Source organism: Bactrocera latifrons, unplaced genomic scaffold, assembly GCF_001853355.1.
Source record: "Bactrocera latifrons isolate USDA-ARS-PBARC rearing strain unplaced genomic scaffold, ASM185335v1 scaffold_3, whole genome shotgun sequence".
NCBI classification, from domain to species: Eukaryota; Metazoa; Arthropoda; class Insecta; order Diptera; family Tephritidae; genus Bactrocera; species Bactrocera latifrons.
The window spans coordinates 2,619,606-2,628,557 of NW_017536629.1; positions in this window are offsets into that span (position 1 = coordinate 2,619,606).

Below are 8,952 nucleotides of genomic sequence, written 5' to 3' on the forward strand. Positions count from 1 at the left end.
ATTATTAATTAGAAGAATTTCTATATTATGGAATCTTCCGAAATATAATAAAATTATTAGACTACATTTCGATAGCATTTGGCTTTAATGTCAAATTTAATACAATAAAATATGACAGCAAATATGGCCAATGAACATTTAATCCACAGAAAGAATGCGAACTAAAAACAATTGGCAATGAAGTAGAAGAGTAGATAATAAAAACCAATATGAAATGCAATAAAATGGAGGCGCAAGCAAATTGTTGGTTCTAAAGATGGTCATAAGAGAAGGAAAAAAATTCAACAGCAGCGAAGAAAAATTAATAACGGCGAAGATATCATTACAATAAATTTCTAGGCTAACGCACATTTTATTTACCAATCTAAATTACGATTGCCAAAAGCCATTGATTCTTTGTAATAGACATATAGATGAAGAAAAACTCAAGTTCAGCAACTTTTGTGAGAAATAAAGTAAAACAAAATTTTTAGATAACACACTTGCTGGTAATGCTAGAAATCTACTTGCGACTAAAAACTTCATGCATCTGTATATCCATTCTTGAAATATTTACGCATTTCCAGTTGATTTCTTCGAGTATTCTTGCTTGTAAAGAAAACAGATTATCATAAATGTTAAAGAGTGACTATACGCCTTTAGTGTAATGCCTTTACAATTAAGTATTTTACCATATGAAGAACCAAAAGAGATACGAAGACAGTAAAAAAGTGTCAGAAATAAATTAGAAAAGCTTACTTTATATGACTTTCGAAAGAATATTGAATTTGACAAAACCATTTGAATTTGCAATTTATTCCAAGGCAGCGAAAGGGTGACCTTTCAGTCTTCACACTTATCACCATTGACACATTCGGTTGCTGTGGAAGTACGCATGGCTTTCGAAAATTTCTACACATTTCATATTTCAAAATAAAGAGCTTGGGACTAAAATACCCAAGTACCCAAAATAATCCTAAACTCTTTACACGCTTTCCTTCATTGAACAAATACAGCTAACGATGGTTGTACTATTTAGTAAAGACTTAAATGATACAAATGACGCAAAACCGTCGAATATAAATTAACATTATTGTTGTACAACAATCACAAATTATAATCTTTCATGAATTTACACTCGCAGTATGAGTAATTCACATTGCACACCGAAACGCCAAATACATTTTCGCACTCAAGTCGGTGTATAAGCGTATTATTAAGCAACTATGTAATATTAGGATACACAGCAGTAGTATTTACTATAATGTGCTTAACTATTAATGCGAATTCTCAAACGGAAACTTATTGCTGCTGTTACTGCCGCTCACGTGCCACGATATATTTGATTTGACATGTGTAGGCATGTACAAGTTGTCATTTAATTAAATTCACCAAAACTTTCTCAAAATGCTTCGCCTGCTTATTAAATGGTTAGTTTGCATGTGTGTAAGTGAGCGCTGCTCAAAATCAAGTAATTTTCTTGTCCTGTTTGACATAACGTTGGTATTGCGACAACCCAACAGTTTCGGCTTCTTGAGTACTACTTGAGTATTAATATTCGTGTGTATTACGTATCAACGGCACACCAGCTCTGTCTGCTTAGACACTTGATAATTTCAATCCAATTGGGGTCAATGGACAATGATAATAACAATTTAGAAAAAAAAAAAAATATTCGGAAGCATCTCTTCGCTGTCTCGTACGTACATAGTTGACTACGAGAAACTTGTATGTATAACTAAGAGTATGCCTTGTGACTATTCGCTTGCATCTATCGCAGTCATTAGCGCTGATTTTGGCTTAGATATTGATGGGAGATAATTTGTAAGTCTACATTTTATTTCAACATCTTTGAGATTGCAATATCGAAGATAAACTTCGAGTTCATTAACATGTAAATTACATAATAATAACAATAATTTTGAGATATGTTTAGATAGCGGATGTGACCACCTAAATTGCTAATATTAGTAATATGGGAAAAAATATGTTGTATATTCCAGCTGATTACCTTTTGGCGGTCTGAAATTAAAGCATTCGTAGTTAGTTAAACATAAAGTTATGTGCTTGAAGAATGTTCAAAATCAAAAGTTGCTCATACGCCGGGACGCCACACAAGGGAAATTAATTAAAAAAAAAAAAAAAATTCGTTTATGTAAAAAAGTAATAATTAAATATAAAAGTAACAAATGAAACTGACAAGTGATACAATTTGGTTAATTAATTTTTATTATTTATGTAAATCTTTTTCATTTCCTTCGATATGGTGAACATTTAATTAGCGTTGTTTAATGTTAACTTTGTTTTACCTAATAATTAACTACGACAAGCTTTCAAAATGCTTTATGTGAAGATAGTAGCGAATTATTGGACTAATTTTACTAATAAAACGTGAAATTTAAACTTCTGTTAAAGTAAAAGTTTGAAGCGGCACTAAACTAAACGTGAAAATGGAATTTATTTAATAATCTGTGGTAAACAATTGTTATTATGGACAATTAAATTTAATTATTTGTAAATCATTTATTTGCAGACCTGGTTAAAATTCCGAAAAACATGCTTATTTTGAATGTTTTAGGTGATATTCAGAATTCAGAATATTTCAAACATTTATTTAGCAAATTTTTGCATTATCAATTGCAGCCCATTTTGCGGATATAAACACTTAAATATTTCAAATCAAAGATTTGAAATGGTTAATTAAATTAAATATTTCAAATCAAAGATTTGAAATGGTTAATTAAATTAAATATTTCAAATCAAAGATTTGAAATGGTTAATTAAATTAAATATTTCAAATCAAATGGAGTGAAGCATTTAAAACACATATCTCTAGTTTCTTTGCTATTCCGACTTGTATGTAAGTAATTTGTTCATTAAAACATTTTCACAAATGATAAAATGCTACTCAGTGCCACACTGATTGCCAACTGCACTTAATTGTTATTATCCATCAATTCTGTACGTTTTGGTTGAATAATTGATGGTACTCTCCGATTTAGCAGCAAATGTGCCAGTGTATGAGAGTATTGTTCCAGTTTAATTAAAACATCATTTGCTTTGTTTCTCCAAGCAATTTGTGTGCGTATGTAGGTGTTCGCAAAACAATGAGATAGAAAAGGAAAGAAGAAAATAAGTCCCTGCCAAGCCAAGTTGTCGCAAAAATTCAATTAAGCACGCACCGAGTTGTTGCAATAAGTGCATACAGTCGTGTGTGTGTGACTGAGCTGAGATTGTAATGTGAAAGTTTTGGCAATAATATTAGTATAGGCATTAGGCACAGTAATCGCTTTCGTTTAACATATTGCAAACAATTAACCGTCATGGGGATATTAATTTAAACTGTTATTAGTTCTAAAGCTAGCGGTGCTTATTGAACAGGACCCCAGAAATACTATACAAATGCCGCAAATATTGTTTGTATTTCAAATGTTTGGTAATTTAAACTCACTTAGTTTCGTAAAATCTTAAATTTCAATATGTTTGTGTGTGTATTGAGTATTGTATGAATGGTATATACTTCACACTTTTACAAGCTGGTATGATTGTATTTCTACTTGGCAGCTATCAGCAGCATTGCAGATATTCGTTACAAGAGTTGATGGGTTGTTTCGCAGCCATATCGGGTAGAAAAATGGAAGACTGTTAGGGTGATGGATATATTGGTTAGCCAAAAAAATCTTTTCGTATTTTAACAATAAACGTCATTGCAGTCGGATATTTCCAGGGCTACCAATCACATTGTGGCACACCATAAAGCGCTAAAAAGGTAAGATTTTAGGCTTAATTTAACAACAACAAAAAAAAAAAAAAAAAAAAAATCAAAATTTTCGGGCGGAAGTACAAACAGAAGCAACAGCAGAGTTAATGATTATTACTTTGTCTTTCGCAGTTTTTCTTATTTTGCTTTTTTTAATTTTGTTTTATTTCAAAATTTGATTTGCTATATTGCAGTTATCGTTAACCAGTTTTAAATCCAATATTTAAGAATTTATTAATATTTTCAATAAAATCTCGTACTATGAATGTTCACAAAAGGAAATGCTGAAGTATTATTTATTATTACTGTAGTGGGCATAAAAGTGAAGTAAATATATGTTTTATTATATTATATTTTCTTTAAAAGTTTTACTTATTTTTGCATAAGTATTTGCAAGAAAGATTGCCAGAGTGAAAAATTCTTGGAGTTTTTCAGAAAACGTGCTTTCTTTATGAATTTTAGAAATATTTATATCGAAGTTATTTGTATAAATTTGGTATCAAAAATGTATTAGACGTGGAGTGACCTTAAAATATGACTACATATAAAACTAATTAGGGGGAAGAAGGAAGCAGTTTAAAATTTAATTTGATAGAGTTGCCTCCTTTGTTCAGCTTTTTCTTAAGAGTAAATTGCAAAACATATCTTAACATGTTCATAAAATCTAAAAAAAAAAAAATCATCGGAAGAACTTAATGACTGCTTTTTCAAAAAATTATATGATTTACGAGCAGCAGTCGCCGCTTTGCATTAATTAATCGCTAAGATTACACATATACACACAGCTCATTAACCGTCGTGGTCATCGCCGCATCATCTTAGTTATAATTTATTCAGTGAAAATGTGATTTTTCATATATAAAATAGTTTAAATGTGATTTTTACGATCATAAATGGAGATTAAAGAGCATAAAGCTGACAAACCAACAAAATAAATAAATAAATATATGAAACACCTAATTAAGTCACCAATGCGGTTTTACATGTTTCGAGTTTGAGTTTTAATATTTAGCCACTTTTAGCCAAAGGTTAATTTTCGCTCATTAATGTGCTAACGCCAAATTTGAATAATTTGTTTTGATAGAAAAACAAAACATAATTTTTTATTTATTATACAAGTTTATTTATAATTTCTTCGAATTATAAACATTTAAATCTAATTTATTACATCTTTTGTTAATATTTATAAATTATTATATTATATTTTGTTGTTGTTTTCTTTTGCTGTACCGTTCAATTTAAAACCAGTTTAGTGAGAAAGCGCACACATTAATTCAAAAATGTCGCTGCAAAATTATCAGCATCCACCAAACCGGCGTTTTGGCTTAAAATTTAGCGACGAATGTACTACAGACATTACATAGTTAGTGTGTGTGTGAAAAATTTTATGGTTAATATTAAAAAATCTAACACGAAACTAACTTCAACTTTGAACAACTTTGCTTAAGAGACTAACAGTCTTACGACCGGTTTTGAGTTATGTGTTGTTTAACTTTTGGGGACTATAAAAATTTTTTCGTCAGTTTTTGAGATACCCAAATGAAATTTATTTCGTGGTATTCTATTGATCATTTGAGGCACTCGGTCAGATCGGACAACTATATCACATGGCTTGCATACAAGTGATTATTAAGTTTTTTAAGCTTCGCCTTGAAAATCGCTGACGCTAAATGTTTTAGAGCCAAAGTCTATGTAGTCGTAATAATCTTTGGAACAATTCATGCGTACGCGATTTTATAGAATCCAACTATCGACCGCTCTCATGTACATAAATTCTTGCAAAAATATGTGAAAATGAGTTCACAAAAAAAAAAAAAAAAATTATTAAATAAATTTGCGCAAAGCATGCTCCTTGTACAATTTGAACTAGTTCTCTGTGTAACTTTCTCATTTGATTCAAACAGCTTTTGTCTTTATGCTTTAATTACGGAGTTGTCAAGTTAGAAAAAAGTAGAAGAAGTAAGGTTTAACACTGTTCGTAGGAAATAATTTGAAAACAAGCTGCTTCCACCGCAAGCGCACTGATATTTAGGGTTCTCACTGAATGCAAATACACTATATTGAAACCCCTAAGGGAAGCAAGCACACAAAATTGCAATATTTTATGCGAAAAGATGAGGTAGTTACTCGACGGTGAATGACAGTTTCAATTAAAAGTGAAACCACTTTCCATTTCAAATAAATTTTATTAATCCGCAGTGCTTGGTGATTTAGTCGTCGGTGGGTGACGAACTGCAATTAAGTGCAGCTAATTAAGATATTCGGTTAGAATATTAGAATACTTGGACTGTTAAATTGAAATTGCTGAAATTTTTTATTCACTTAAGAGACAGCTGGAAGGGAGAAACTTTGCCCGTAACGAGTTGTAAATTTTATGCACGAGTGATCAAGTTTCAGGATAAGAAAAATTAATTACTTATTCTTTTAGTTGTTGCTAGATGAGTAACATCCTAAGATTAGTCAATAAAAAAATATATACTTGGACTCAACAAATAAATAATTACGGATTTCACTTAAGAAGTTTTTTGAGCATTTCTGCTAAAAAGCCCGGCACATACAATGAGCGCTTAACATTAATATAATATTTTATGTTTACTTAAACATACAAATAAACAAGCTAAATGACATTAAGATGTCATGATATGTACCACATCTACACAGACTTTTCACCAGCTTTAAAGATTCTATAAACGTTTTCGATACATGAGTATTAAATTACACCGTATGAGACATGTTGCATGGCAAGAATAGCGATGGTAGAAAAATTCGTAAATGACCTTGACATCACGAAATCGTATGCATGCATATACTCCGAACACTAACGAGCTGCCTTAGCGGTAATGGAATATGTTTAATGCAACAAACACGAGCTGCTACGTGCTGGCTGAAATTTTCCGGCACCTAAAATGGAAAATAACGTAACACACTTTTCACTATCTTTTTCACTCATACTGAAACAAAATTTCATTTTTGGTTATAAAATGGTTATATATTGGTTATAAATTGGTTATAAATGAGAGCAGGAGCAAAAAATTTATACTACATATATATAATATGATGCAGTGAATCGTAATGAATAAGAAACTCAAGTTCGAAACTTTTGATCATACGTTGTTTTGTATTTTAAGTAACAATATAGAGTTTATCTATCGGAATATTTTCATTCGTATATAATCGAAATATAATCGAAATCAATATAACTGAATTCTGGAATTTATTGAATAGCAAAAAACAAAATCACAAAACATTTTATTTTGTCTATAAATAGCACATTCCATTATCGCTTTCTCCAAATACAAATATCTGCTACGGCAAACTGTTGAATAAAGTGTCCAATAACCACAATGTGCCCTTCAATTGCCCGCTCACTTAAACTTTACCCGTGGCGGTATCTACACGTAATATATGAGGTCTAGTAAGCGTGTTTCTGAGTCGGTATATTCTTCTTCTTCTTCTTGATTGGCGTAGACACCGCTTACGCGATTATAGCCGAGTTAGCAACAGCGCGCCAGTCGTTTCTTCTTTTCGCTACGTGGCGCCAATTAGATATTCCAAGTGAAGCCAGGTCCTTCTCCACTTGGTCCTTCCAACGGAGTGGAGGTCTTCCTCTTCCTCTGCTTCTCCCGGCTTATAGAGTTTGGTTTTTGTTTGTCGAGAGAGGACTTTGCTTCTCAATTGCCTACTCAGTCCGAAGTAGTACCTGTTCGCAAGAGTTATCCTGCGTTGGATTTCTAGGCTGACATTGTTGGTGGTGTTTACGCTGGTTCGGTCGGTATATTCGCAATACAATAATATATATTTTTACCATTCATGTATATATCTGCATAGATCGTTATATCGAGCGACATAAAAGCGGCAAAATAACGAACGCAATTTAGGCAGCAACGTCTGCCTAGGAAAAGTAAAATTACTTGTTTGCTTGTATACTCTTTTCAACTGTGTAACGGGTGTCAGCATTTTGTTGACATATGTAGGTGTTGCAATTGAAGTTGATTAGCGCAATTTGTTCTGCACCATTTTTTAAATTATATTCATACATAAATAATTAGCGTGGCAAGCTGAGTCGATTTTGCCATGCTCGTCTGTCTGTTCTTCTATACGCCAACTAGTCCCTTATCTTTTGGGATACTGATCTGAGATTTCGCACACTAAGACAATGCTTATTTAGAAAAACAGCTGATATCCAACCACTATAGCAAACTGAACGATCGGAATGAAGTGCTTTTATGGTTACTCGCGTTTTTATGAACATGACATTTTTCGTCTGTTAAAAGATATGAATCAAAGAACTTGTTCGTGATTGAATAAAAATGGCGCCACCACACATGGCTAAATGTGACTTTTTCCTGTTTCCAAAAATAAAGAAATGTTTAAGGGCCGTCGTTTTGTAAGCATAGATGAGAAGAGTTTCGATGCTTGGAAGCAGGAAGCGCTGACATAAGTGCATAAGATTCAATGGGGACTTTTTTGAAATAAATAATTTGCAAAAGATCGAAAATACACGTAATTTTTTGTATATGAGGTGTGTTCAAAAAGTATCGCGAATTTTGAATTTTTGCGGGTTACGTATATTCGAATTTCGAATTTTTTGTGGCGTTATGTTGGTACTCATGTCTCTCACTTATGCCGACAAGCTCGGCCATTTGGAATTTTCATTTAATTGTTGACAGCTGCTTTGCTTGCACGTCTTTTGGATCGTCTTCGATTTTGACCTATTCAAAAAAATGTATCAAAGAACCTGTATCGAATTTTGTGTGAAAAACGAAATTAAGTGCGCGGATGCATTCCGAATGTTGACTGTGGCATACGAAGAAGCTACCTTGAACCGAAGCAACGTTTATCGTTGGTACAAAATGTTCCCAGAAGGCCGAGAAGATGTGACAAAAATTGGCTTTTGCACCACGATAATGCCCCTGCTCACACATCGTTGCTTGTGCGCGACTTTTTGGCCAAAAACAACACAATAATGATGCCGCAGCCACCGTATTCCCCAGATCTGGCCCCCTGTGACTTTTTTTTGTTCCCTAAACTGAAGAGACCCATGAAAGGACGACGCTAGGCTTCTCTTGACGAGATAAAGACGGCATCGAAGGAGGAGCTGAAGAAGATAAAAAAAAGAAAATGACTTTTTGAAGTGCTTCGAAGATTGGAAAAACTGTTGGCATAAGTGTATAATATCTCATGGGGATTACTTTGAAGGGGATAAAATAGAT